We start from the raw sequence: 13,662 nt of genomic DNA on the forward strand, positions 1-13,662 counted from the left end.
CTATTTTTCTTTTTCTTATTAGCATAATGCCTCAATAAATGTTAGTTTCCGATCCTATCTCCTTGAGTGTCTCTCTCTCTGCTGCTAAATTCCCCAATACCTTTACATTTATCTCTCTTCTCCCCTATTAAACCTGACTCTTGAAAAGACTGTCAACTCCCTCTCATTGAGGTGTCAGTGATAGATAAGGCTTAATGTATGACCTCATTCCCCAAACACTACCGGCTTGCCAGTGAGATTTACATTTAATAGAGGATTAAAGCCTTAAGCCAAAGGAATGAATCTTTAATGGTGAAATCTGAGGCATCAGAAAGCTTATGAAAAACTAATATTGTAGGGGAAGGGTCTCCCCTTGTGATCCCATTCTCTCCGGGGTTCTTATTATGTTCTCCAAAGTTTCCCAGATTTCAAAAACATCATGTCATCGAGCTACTCACAATTAGGGGTTGGCTAAGACCAGATTCTCTCCATGAAGCTTTGTGGAACTAAACTTGAGTGGGAGGAGAGGGGGTGAGTCAGGCTGCCTGGCTACGTGGATGGAGCTTCCCTGAGGGCTGGGAACTGTTGAGCCACATTTGTTTTCTGATGCAGCGATTTCTTGCTTCCTCTCGACATCAAGGCTTCCCATCAAGGCTTCCCGGGCTGTTTCACATTATCTTCTGCACCGCAGTCCGCGTCCCCGCCCCCGCCCCATTTCTGCGCATGCGTCTTCTCTCCCAGCCTCATCCTCATCCTCAGCTTCTATCTGCTTGTCCTGACACCCCACGGGCCTCTTTGGCCGGGCCTCTCGAGCTTTTCGTGAACTTGATGTGTGGGGTCCCACCTCTCCTTGGCTCCCCCGCTAAATCTCTGGGTGGCTTGGTTGGACCCTAGCGGTGCAGACAGGCTGCATTCCTGGGCTTAGGGATTTCCTCTCTGAGCTCCAGCCTGCACTTGGTTTCCTGCTACATATCTCCTCTTGGATGTCTCTCTGATACTTTAAACTCAACATGTGTGTCCAGATAGCTTCCATCTGTCCCCTTGATCCACTGTCTCAGGGAGATGGAGCCTGCTGAACCTCATCACCTTTGGCTGCCTTATGGGACAAGGGGTGGGGGGCGGTTTGCAGTGTGTCTCCGCCAACGCTCTTAATGAAAGACAGCCTTGGTCCCATCCAAGGCAGCCTTCTTTGAAAGAAGTCCTCTTTCCAAGCTGTGGCAACCTTCCTTCTTCTTGTCCCTGCAGGTTGGGGACAGTAACGTCTCCTCCACCGCTGCCCATCCCAGGTTACTGCCCTCACAGTAAAATAATAATAGAATTCTTATCCTTCCCCACAACAAAAATGACCCAGTTCTATGGCCTCTATTTCAGTGAATTTGGTCTTTGTGGTTGTATGTGTCTTTTGGCGGGGGGTGGGGGTGGGGTGCGGCTTACGGAAGTTCCCAGGATAGGGGTCGAATCCGAGCTATAGCTGCCGGCCTACACCACGGCCACAGTGACGCAGGACCCAAGCCCAGTCTTCAACCTACACCACAGCTCACAGGAATGCAGGATCGTTTAACCCACTGAGCGAGGCCAGGGATCGAACCCACATCCTCATGGACACTACTCAGTTTCGTTACTGCTAAGCCACATCGGGAACTCCCTGGATTTGGTCTTAAACATCTTTTGACTTAGCACTTGCCGGCCTTCCTGGCACATTGTAGGTGCTCTGTAAAGGTTCATTTCAATGGAAGTTTTTTTTTTTTTTTTCTTCTTAGTTTTGTACTTTTCGCAAACACGCATCAATTCCGTGTCCACCCACCCAGGCACCACCACGTGGGTCCTGGGGATAAAAGCCAAATACAACACAGTACTTGGGGTCGTGGGTCTCATGAGTTAGGGGTGAGAGGTCAGTCCCCCGAGCCTCAGTAACGTCCTCTTTTCTCTGAGGATCCTCATAGTGGCCACTTCATGGAGCTGCTATGAGGCTTAAGAGGAGTGATGTGTGTAGACTGCTTGGCGCAGTGCCCGACAACACAGTGGCCAGTCTCAGTGTTGGTGATTCCGATCATGATAGATAAATTATAGCATCGTTGAGGCAGGGCCCAGAGGTGAAAGCAGAGCTTCGTGGAGTTACTTCAAGCCTTGAAGCTGGGTGAGCATTTTGCATGTTAAAGGATCATTCAAGTACTTTGCAAATGACTCCGAGTTACATAGAAAGGGTTTACTTACTGGTCCAGCTGTTATTCTTACCCTTGGGTGACCTCTCTTCTCTGATTTCCCACTTCAAAGCTACTCTTTAGTTTCCCTTTGACCTGGTTTTATTCCTGTTAAAATATTAGCCAGGAGTTCCCATCGTGGCTCAGGGGTTAACACATCCGACAAGGAACCATGAGGTTGAGGGTTCCATCCCTGGCCTCGCTCAGTGGGTTAAGGATCCGGCGTTGCCGTGAGCTGTAGTGTAGGTTGCAGACGCGGCTCGGATCCCGTGTGGCTGTGGCTATGGCTGTGGCTGTGGCATAAGCTGGCAGCTGCAGCTCCGATTCGACCCCTAGCCTGCGAGCCTCCATATGCTGCAGGTGCAGCCCTAGAAAAGACAAAAAAAAAAAAAAAAAAAAAAGATTAGCCAGCACACAGGGCTAATTCCATATAACTCCATGATTTATTCTGGGTTGAGGCACCTTCAGTCCTTTCACTTACTTTTTTCCCCTCCAAAAGGAATGTAAATTTTATCATTTTCATTGGTTAAAAAAGATCTATGTTCACTATTTAAAAAAATCCTTATGATGGCAAGTCCCCTTGTGGTGTTTGTCACTGCAGCAGCCTGGGTCACTGCTGTGGTTGATCCCTGGCTGGGGACTTCCACATGCCACAGGTGTAGCCGAAAAAAAAAAATTATATGATAAAAAGAAGTACATAGAACAAAATACAAATCACCTTTAGCATATCACTTTTTTTGGCGAGCCTCCTTCTGGATGTATCATCATACATTTATCTGCACATATAAAACTTTTACATTTGACTTGAATGGGATCGTTTTATACTGGCAACCACTTTTTAGGTAGAAACCGTACGCAGAAACTCCTCGAAAATTTCATGGAAAGATGCTCCCTGGAGCTCTGTCACATGCCCAGAAGATGGCGCTGGTTCTGAATTTATCGGAATTTCCCATCCCCGGGGCGGGCTGTGGAAATGAAATGGTCAAAGTCTCAGATCCCGGCCTGATCCTTCCCATCACTCCGGCCTGGGGTTGAAGATGGATTGATTTTGTCTCCAATGATACCTGCAGAGGGCAAAAGCCGTGCCCACCTTGACATGGAGCAAATCTCTCTCATCTGTGCCTCCCACCATATCTCGGGCACCTCTCTTGGACTGAGGAAGTTCTGACTTGTGTGTTAGTTTGTTCTTGTCTGTTTTCTCCTCTCCCAACCTCCTGTCCCTAATCAGAATGGGCCATCCCTATAGGAAGAGACCGAGGCCCCTAACCCAGAGCTTTGTGCATCTAAGGCCTTCAGTACCTGTTGAGTTTAAGTTTCAGTGCTGAATTAGGTGGTTTGGAAAAGAGGTGAGAAAGAAAAAAAAAAGTGTGTTTCAAAGCAAAAAAAAAAAAAAAAAAAAAAAAGGCATCAAAAGAATATTGAATTGGATGTCAGAAAATTTGACTTTTAGGCTAGGATTTGGTATTAACAGGCTGGCTGACCTTGGACAAGCCAGTTGACCTCTTTGGAGTCAAGTTGATTTATATGTATGAGGTGGAGGTTGGACAGAACGATCTCTAGGTCCCCATTAGAGCTGACATGTTTGGATATTTGCCCCCCCCCCCCCCCCGGTCAAACCGCACCTAGAATTGAATCACTCTGGGTGCTGTCAGGAGCCCTGAGAATCAGGTGCAGTGGTGTCCGGAGCTGGGCCTGGGCTGAGCTCTGCCCTCCCTGCAGAGTCATCAGCACAGCCCATACATCATTATCAGAGTCCCTTCATCGTGCTAATTGACACAGGATGAAAAATACCCAGCTAAGGAAACAGCAAATGCGTCCGCAGTCAGCCGGAGTGGCCGGCAAATGGGGGAAAGTGCTGTAAAAGTTAACTGAGATTGAAGGCAGAATGTTTCCAGTTACAGGGAACCGGCCCGCTTGGCCCGGTGAATGGTGGGGATGTGGGGTGGGATGCAGGGGGGGATGCTGGGTGGGGAGGGTGGGTGGCCCAGTGGTCCCATGTCTGAAGCCCGTCTCCGCAGCTGGGATCCACACCCACGGGAGAACCAAGGCAGGACAGAGGGGGGCTGCTTTTGTCACTCCCAAGCCGTGGTGATCATCATAGCCCTGCCCGGCTTGAGGTCTTTTGAGAGTTCTTTTGTCCTCAGAGTCTTGGTCTAGGCAGGGTGGTGAGAGGAAGTCCTAATCTCGGTTTCAGGGTCGTGCTTCTCCACTGGGGGTGTTCCCCCAGAGGACAGGGGACGACGTCTGGAGATGTTTCTGTTTGTCATGATTGGGGTGGGGGTGGGGATTCTAGCATCTGGTGAGCCGAGGCTGGTAAACACTGGACATGCCCAAGGCAGCCCCCTCATCAGAGAAGGATCCAGTCTCAAGTCAGTGCTGAGGATGAGAAACCCAGCTCTAAAACAGTTTGTGACTTTGGACAAGTAACGGAACCTCTCCGGGTCAGTATTTTGCTAAGCTTTGGTAGTAATTTTAGATGGTGCAATAATAGATGCTGGGCAAACCCCCCTGATTCTCCAGGCTCTCCTCCTGCCCATTATAGTATGGCTTCGCAGCTCCTGCCATCAAGACTTGGAGTCTTGGAGTTCCCATTGTGGCTCAGCAGGTTAAGAACCTGATGTAATGTCCGTGAGGATGCAGGTTCGATCCCTGGCCTTGCTCAGGGAGTTAAGGATCCAGTGTTGCTGCAAGCTGCAGATGTGGCTCGGATCTGGTGTTGCCGTGGCTGTGGCATAGGCCTGGAGGGCAGCTCCCATTTGACCCCTAGCCTGGGAACTTCCCTATATTGCAGGTTCGGCCATAAAAAAAAAAGACTTGGAACCTGTTGTCACAACACTGCAAATCAGCTATATTTTAATTTTTAAAAAAAGTTAAAAAAAGGCAAATACAGGAGTTCCTGTCATGGCTCAGTGGTTAACGAATCCGACTAGGAACCATGAGGTTGCAGGTTCGATCCCTGGCCTTGCTCAGTGGATTGAGGATCCGGCATTGCTATGAGCTGTGGTGTAGGTCGCAGACGTGGCTCGGATCCGCGTTGCTGAGGCTTTGGTGTAGGCCAGCAGCTACAGCTCCGATTCGACCCCTAGCCTGGGAACCTCCATATGCTGCAGGAGCGGCTCAAGAAATGGCAAAAAGACCAAAAAAAAAAAAAAAAAAAAGACAAATACAGACAATAACTTTTAAGTCTGAGATTGAGATACCAATGAAAAGGTAAATACAAGCTCTTGAGTCTAGCACTAGAAGATGTGTGCCTTCTGGCACCTGAAGATGGTCGAATAAATATGTACTTCCCATGGTTAAAAAAAAAAACAAAAAAAAAAACACTTGGAATCTGTGTCTGTCCCCTTGGATGGGGGCTAGCCTTGGGACTTGTCTTGTGATAGCTCCAAGCCTAGGCCTCAGAGGCTTTGCACAGTTCTGCTAATTCCTTTGGAGCCTGGCTCTGCCATCTGGACAAGCCTGGGCTGGTCTCATGGATGATGAGAAGCCTCGTGGAGAACAGCCTAGGTGTCCTATCTTATGGCCAGTCTATCCGCTGAGTGTGAAAAGGCACCCAGCCTACAGCAAAGCCATTGACTTGACGCACAGCAAACCAGACTGTGGACTCTGGCTGAGACACGAAGCACCAGCCAGCTGACCCACTGTCTCCATCGCTCCAGAGATTCTCACTGTTTTAACCCACTGAGTTTCAGCGTGGTTTGTTATGCAGCAAGAGATAACTGGTACACTTAGGCTTGAACTTCAGATTCAATTAATGGTGAACTCTGAGAGTGATGGAGGAATTTCTCAAGATTTGCTTTTTCCCCCCTAATATCTGAGGTTTTCTTAAGTCAGATCGCTTTTCATGGCCCACCATGTGCATAATTGCATCTTTGATACCCAGTTAATGCCACTGAGCAAGCTCTATCTGGAGAGAGGTCTGCTTAAGGTCAGTCTCATCCACTGGTATCACGAAACCAACTCCAACAATAAACAATAGCCAAAGGGCATTTATGAAAATGACTCAGGGTGAGCTGGTGAATGAACAGTCTTCAGGGACGTCAGGGATCAGGGCCCCACTGAGCATCTTGGCAGCAGGGATTTGTGATTTTCCTTCTGGAATGCCGTCAGCGTTGACCACAGTGTCCTGACCCCCGAGATCAAGATTGAGGACCAGGACGGGAGATTGAGGATGGACTTTCTTGCCTGGTCAATAGAGGTGACATCATCTGATCAGTAGCTCGGCCAACCCCACACACAGAGGGGAAGGGGCATCAGACAGAAGCCAAAGATGCCCTCCGCCTTGGTCTTCCCCTCCCCCCACCTTTACATGCACCACGTCACAGACCGAGAGAGGGGAGAGAGTGTGCTTAGGATGTGGGGTATATGATGGTCTGGTCTGGTCTGCATAGTCATCATGGCCCGGGTGGAAAATGCAAAAGCTTAGTCAGAAAATTGAAAATCAGACTCAGCAGTGCTGTTGTAGCGTTCCTCGGTCACGCTCACCTTGTCACACAGGTGTCAGAATTTGGGGTGCTGTGTGAGAAGAGGCGTGTGAAGACCTCATTCTTTGAGTCTGACTTGGACCAGGACATTCTCTGCCACTTACGCCACAGCAGATGCCACGTATCAGCAGGACCTCCCAAGATTCTCTTGGCTGGACATCAAGTTCTGCTGTCCACAGGTCACCCCGAGATCCTCAGAGTGGCTCAGCTATAGCCCTGGATGAGTTCCTTCTTTCCCACCTGTAAATTAGGCAGCCAAAGGTTGCCAACTTTGCTTTTAATTTGCTTGAATCCAAAGTCAACCTGGAGCCCTTCTCGTGGGGGCAGCTGTGTGTGTCAGGGGCAGTAGAAGCGGGAGTGGGGACAGGCTCGGGGCCACGCCTGGCTCCCCCTCGGCTCCACGGTGGGTCCAGAGATGTCTCTCTGGCCACTTCAGGGTCTGGGGACCACTCTGGGAAGATGGTGGGGCTGCTGACTGTGCTCGGAGGATAATTCTCTGGGGGCAGACTTGAGGGACAGAAGATAAATGTGACGAGGCGGCCGTGGAGATGGCAGGCCCTGGACCAGCTTCCCGAGAGCTTGACTTGAAGGTGGTGCGGCATTTCCACCAGAGATGAGAGTGGGCTCTGGGGAGAGCTCAGGAGTCTGGGATGTGAAAGAAGAACGGTCTTGGGTTTGAGTCCCCTCAGCCCAGCCCCGCTTCCTAGCGTAGGAGGTAGATTTGGACATAACGCTGAGGCACTTGGCAGTGTGTTAACTGAGCCCCAGTGCTTAGTGCTATTCACGTTACCCTGTGAGCTGGTAAGTTGAGAGCAAGGTGCAGCCGTGAAGCCTTTGCCCTTTTCCCCTTGACACGCCGCCTCCTGCGAAAAAGATGAAACAAGGCGGGGGGCAGGGGGGTCGGGGGGAGCCTCCCGTCCACACTGGGTTTGCTGTGATCACTGTCGTCGCTGAGGCTGAGATCCAGGCTCCTTTCTCTCTCTTCCAGGGGCTGTTTTCTTCTCCTTCTGTCCCCTGGGAAGAGCACCAGGAGCGAAATTAAAGCAAAAAGGGCTAAACGTCCGCTCTTATGGGGACAGAGTGTGTGCTAATGATATAGAAAGCTGAAAGCACTAAGTGGCCAAAACTGGTACTCCAAAAGGGAGTAAAACCAAGATAAATCCGCCCCTTGAGAGCTATAACACACAACTCAAGTAACTAGAGCGGCAGGGGTCCCCAGTCCCCTGGAAGAGCAGCTCGCACTCGTGCGGAGCAGAGCTTCTGCCCAGCATCCCTAATTCCCTGTGTGCTTGGGGCTGGCCGCTGCTCCCAGCCCCTGGGCTTCCAGCTGGCTGGAGCAGGGCTTCTGCTCGGTCCCGAATGCCTGCAGCCTACCCCATCTGGCGGCAGAGATCTGAGGTCCAACCCGGGTCCCACTGTGGAAGGGAGGGAAAACTGGATGGACCCCCCCAGAAGGCCTGGATTTTGGTTCTGCCTCTACCACTTTTGTGTTGTGTGACCTTGATCAAGTTACTTCACCTCTCGGAACCCCAGTTTTTCTCTCATGGAAGTTGGAGATCAAAATGTCTGCCTTGGAGTTCCCGTGATGGCGCAGCAGAAACGAATCTGACTAGCATCCATGAGGATGCAGGTTCAATCCCTGGCCTTGCTCAGTGGGTTAAGAATCTGGCGTTGCCATGAGCTGTGGTATAAGTAGCAGATGCGGCTCAGATCCTGTGTTGCTGTGGCTGTTGTGTAGGCCAGTGGCTACAGCTCTGATTAGACCCCTAGCCTGGGCACCTCTGTATGCTGTGGGTGCAGCCCTAAAAAAAAGATTAAGATAAAATAAGATTAAATAAAATAAAATGAAATAAAATAAATGTCTGCCTTAGGGGGAAGGGCAGAAGCCCACTCAGCGGGGTGGTTCTCACAGATTTTTTTTTTTTTTTTTTAATGGCCATACCCACTGCACATGAAAGTTCCCATGCTATCTATTTAAAGAAGTGGTTCTCAAAGTGGAGTGCCTGGGGAAAACGTTATCAGCAGCCCTTGGGAGCTTTCTAGAAATTCAATCCTTGGGCCGCACTCCAGACATACTGAGTCAGAAATTCTGGGGGGTGGCACCCAGCAACCTGTGTTTGAACAGGTCTTCTAATGCATCGTAAAGTTTGAGACTACGCCCTTGAGGAAAATGCCCCCACCTCATTCTCTTGTTCCCATGCATCCTAGGTGCTAACTTAGCTCATTCCAAAGGGCAGCAGACATGAAGATTTTGAAACCAAATTTATGGTTACCAAAGGGGAAACGTGGGGTATTGACACATACACACTACTATATATAAACTAGCCGAGGACCAGGGACTTACTGCACAGCACAAGGAAATCTACTCGGTACTGTGTAATAACCTCGATGGGAAAAGAACCTGAAGGGGAGTGAATACATGTATATGCGTAACTGATTTACTTTACTGTATACCTGAAACTAATACAAGTTTGTAAGTCATCTATACTCTTTCATTATGTGTGTGTGTGTGTGTGTGCGTGTGTGTATACACATATGCTTTTGTCTTTTCAGGGCCGCAGCTGCGGCATATGGGAGTTCCCAGGCTAGGGGTCAAATCTGAGCTACACCTGTCTCCCTGCACCACAGCAATGTGGGATCTGCAACCTACACCGCAGCTCACAGCAACACCGGATCCTTAACCCATTGAGCAAGGCCAGGGATGGAACCCATGTCCTCATGGATACTAGTCGTGTTCATTAGCCACTGAGCCATGACAGGAACTCCAAATTATATATATATTTTTAAAAAGCAGGAAATAAAGGGATACAGAGGGGAGCGCGTGCATGCACACACACACACATGGACTGCAGAGGCTCAGTGTTTAGGGGTCCAGCTGGCAAATCAGGCAGTTTCTAGGACTGGTAATGAGAGTCCTCATTACAGGAGACATTTGAGGGGGGCTGGGGAGTCTCCAAACGTCTGGGGGCAGGGTTCTCTGCAGGCGTGTGTGGTCCCTCCATCCCAGACCCCGCTGACTTTCCTCGCCTTCGCTGCCTTCTACCCCTCCCCCGTTTCCTCCCCCCAAACACAAGAGATGCTTGCCGTCAGGAAAGGGGGAGCGTTTCTCTGCCTGATCCCCATTCTTTCTATGCCTCGATTTTCTTTAGAGGTGCACTTCTGAAGCTCAAAGAGCCCAAGTTTTGAGACTCACAATATGAGCCACTTGACGCTTCAAGGCTTCTCTCTGCCTTTCTGCAACCCCTTTCTTCAAAGAATACATGTCGTAAAATCGAGTTGCTGCTCAAGTGAGGGAAGAAAGGGGTAGGAGCAACAGGAACACGTGGAGGAAGGAGCTCCCTCTTTCAGGCAGCGATTCCAACAGTAAAGTCTCACCACTCACACTTGTAAGGCAGGGGTCAGGCCACTGCAGTGAGCCTCGCTGGGCAACCTTACCCTTTATCTAGGAAACTCCACACACATCACTTTTTTTGGAGGACAGAGACCCGTGTTGAGACCATCACTCACATGCAGTTTCTTCTTTTATTTTTTAGGGCTGCTCCTGTGACATGTGGAGGTTCCCAGGCTAGGGGTCCAATCGGAGCTGCAGCTGCCGGCCTACGACACAGCCACAGTAACACTGGATTCGAGCCGCCTCTGCAGCCTACACTGCAGCCTGTGGCAACACCAGGTCTTTAACCCACTGAGTGAGGCCACAGATCGCACCCACATCCTCATGTATACTAGTCGAGTTCTTAACCCACTGAACCAGATGTGCGGCTTCTTATCCCACAGCCCATGACTGTGTAATAACTTTCTATCCTGTAGGTAACCTGGCTCTCTCTCCCTATAGAACTCAGCTAGCTGGAGTGATCCATTTGCATCTTTTGTGATACTCATCCGGGTCCTCCTTTGATAAGCACTAGATGGAGAAACTGCTCTGTGTCTATTTTAGCATCTTATGACGCTGGTTCTGTGTGGATTTTAGTGGTTCTATTCTGAGAGGAGCGGATTGTGTGTTCCCACACCTTTTCTTTTCCTTTCTCCCCCACCCTGCTATCCAGGGCTGGGCCTGGGGCACATAGAGGTCCCCAGGCTAGGGGTCGAATAGGAGCTGTAGCTGCCAGCCTACACCACAGTCACAGCAAGGCAGGATCTGAGCCTTGTCTGCAACCTACACCGCAGCTCGTGGCAACGCCAGATCCCTGAGCGAGGCCAGGGCTTGAAGCCTCGTCCTCATGGATACTGCTAAGATTCATTTCCACTGCGCCACAAGGGGAACTCCTGTTTCCACACTTTTAAGTGAAATCTCACTGTTGGATATCCAGTTGGATGGAGATTTGAAGGCATCACAGAGAATTCTCTTGTGGTGCAGTGTGTTAAGGATCCAGCATTGTCACTTCAGTGGCTTGGGTCACTGCTGCAGCCTGGGTTTGATCCCTGCCCCCGGGGAATTTCCACGTGCCATGGGTGCAGCCAAAAAAAAAAAAAAAAAAAAAAGGCATTACCAAGAGCTCAGCTTCCATATGATTAGAGAGGCACAGAAAATTTGAAGAAGCCACTCCTAGAAGTGGAAAACTCCACATGGAGCAGGACTGGGAGAGGAGTCAGGTGGCTATTTCACTTTGACACTGGTAGGATGCATTAGCATTTAAAAATGCATTAGTACGGGGAGTTCCCATCGTGGTGCAGTGGTTAACGAATCCGACTAGGAACCATGAGGTTGCGGGTTCGGTCCCTGCCCTTGCTCAGTGGGTTAAGGATCCGGCGTTGCCGTGAGCTGTGGTGTAGGTTGCAGATGTGGCTCGGATCCCGAGTTGCTGTGGCTCTGGTGTAGGCCAGTGGCTACAGCTCCGATTTGACCCCTAGCCTGGGAACCTACATATGCCGCAGGTGCGGCCCAAAGAAATAGCAAAAAGACAAAAAGACAAAAAAATAAAATAAAATAAATAAAAATGCGTTAATATATATTAAACATGAAGATATAGTTTTGACAAGTAACTAAGAGGAGCTGGGTTAGAATAAGAGGGGTTGATAAGATTCAAGGAACAATCAGAAAGTTATAGCGTGTATTAAAGTAATACAGTAATGAAATAATAGGGTGTATTTCTTTGAATCGTGCCTTCAACTGCATATGATCTGTAGTTAAGAAAACTCAATCAGGATTGTATTTAACTTTTTAATAAAATGTTCTGTTTAATTTTATATAGAAAGGACATATTAAAGCAGAATACCCTTAGTAATGGTAAGCCATGTCCAGCCCTGACTAATACCACTTTCGAACTATTCTACACGAAAAGCTTTCTAGAGGGCTTCCTTGTAAAGATTCAGCCATGCCATGAGGCTGAAGCCAGAGCGGTTGCATGAAGTCCAATGCCATTACCAAGATGACCTGGGTTCCAGTTTTCCTCTGGCCCTCTGTCCAGTCTTGACCAATGGTCTGACAGTACGATTCCGGGTCTATGTGTAACTGTAGGGCTAGGTTAAGGTCTAGGTCTAGGTCTAGGTCTAGGTCAAGGTCGGGGGCAAGGTCTAGTTCTAGTCACCGCACAGAACTAGAACTAGACCTTCTTGCTCAGCAGGGAAATGAAAGTTACTCCTTTACCTGCATGGTTGTGCTCCTATTTAGCAGCAAGAGAATGAAGAGGCACAGGAAATGACAGCCTGGAGTCAGTGTGGCTTTTTCTTGACACCCAAAATGCCGAGTCAGGTCCCGTTAGAGGCTCACATTCCTGTGTCCTATGCACACACCCAACTGACTTGTTTCGCCGGGAGAAATTAGAGCTTGGCTTTGGCCGTCATTTCTGAGTGCAGTGAAAGGTTTGGCCCTCATCCTCCGTGCCCTGCTGTAACACACCAGCCCACATGACCTGCAGCTTGCAGCCAAAATCAGACATCAAACAGTCAGTTACTTCCCTCTTGTCAGATAATGATCAGCCTGGATGCCACTGCCGAGGGTGATTGGAATTCAGCTATTATGGGAAACTCTACCTTAATTGCTGCATGCCATGACAGCGAGAAGGCCCAGAGAGCGGGGTGCAACTCTGAATCCACGCTTTCCTGGCTTGGAGGGGGTGTGAGTGGAGTCTGGTTCTGTCGGGCCCTCTCTTGGAACTGGCTGAGAAATCCAGATAAATAGAGATGGCAGGGGCATTCCCATCGTGGCTCAGAGGAAACGAATCCAACTAGTATCCATGAGGATGCAGGTTCGACCCCTGGCCTCACTCAGTGGGTTAAGGATACGGTGTAACTGTGAGCTGCTGTGTAGATCCCAGATGCAGCTCGGATCCTGCGTTGCTGTGGCATAGCTGGCAGCTGCAGCTCGGATCTGACCCCTAGCCTGGGAACTTCCATATGCTGCGGTTACGGTCCTAAAAAGAAAAAAAAAAAAAATAGAGATGGCAGAAGATGAGAAAGGTTTATTGACCAGAAGAGGTGCCTTAGTAATGGTGAGGATGCAGAGGGATTCATAAAGTTACTGCCTTGGTCTTTTTTTATTTTTAGGGCTGCATCCACAGCATATGGAAGTTCCTACGCCAGGGGTTGAATGGGAGCTGCAGCTGCCAGCCTACACCACAGCCACAGCAATGCCAAATACGAGTTGAATCTTTAACCTACACCACAGCTCAAGGCAACGCTGGATCCTTAACCCACTGAGGGAGGCCAGGGATCGAACCTGTGTCCTCATGGATACTATTTGGGTTCGTTACCCCTGAACCACGACAGGAGCTCCATAAAGTTACTGCTTTAGAAGTTTTCCTGGAGTTCCCATCGTGGCTCAGTGGTTAACTAATCCGACTAGGAACCATGAGGTTGCGGGTTCGGTCCCTGCCCTTGCTCAGTGGGTTAACGATCCGGCGTTGCCGTGAGCTGTGGTGTAGGTTGCAGACGCGGCTCGGATCCTGCGTTGCTGTGGCTCTGGCGTAGGCCGGTGGCTACAGCTCCGATTTGACCCCTAGCCTGGGAACCTCCATATGCCGCAGAAGCGGCACAAATAAATAGCAAAAAAAAAAAAAAAA

Source organism: Sus scrofa, chromosome 3, assembly GCF_000003025.6.
Source record: "Sus scrofa isolate TJ Tabasco breed Duroc chromosome 3, Sscrofa11.1, whole genome shotgun sequence".
Taxonomy (NCBI): domain Eukaryota; kingdom Metazoa; phylum Chordata; class Mammalia; order Artiodactyla; family Suidae; genus Sus; species Sus scrofa.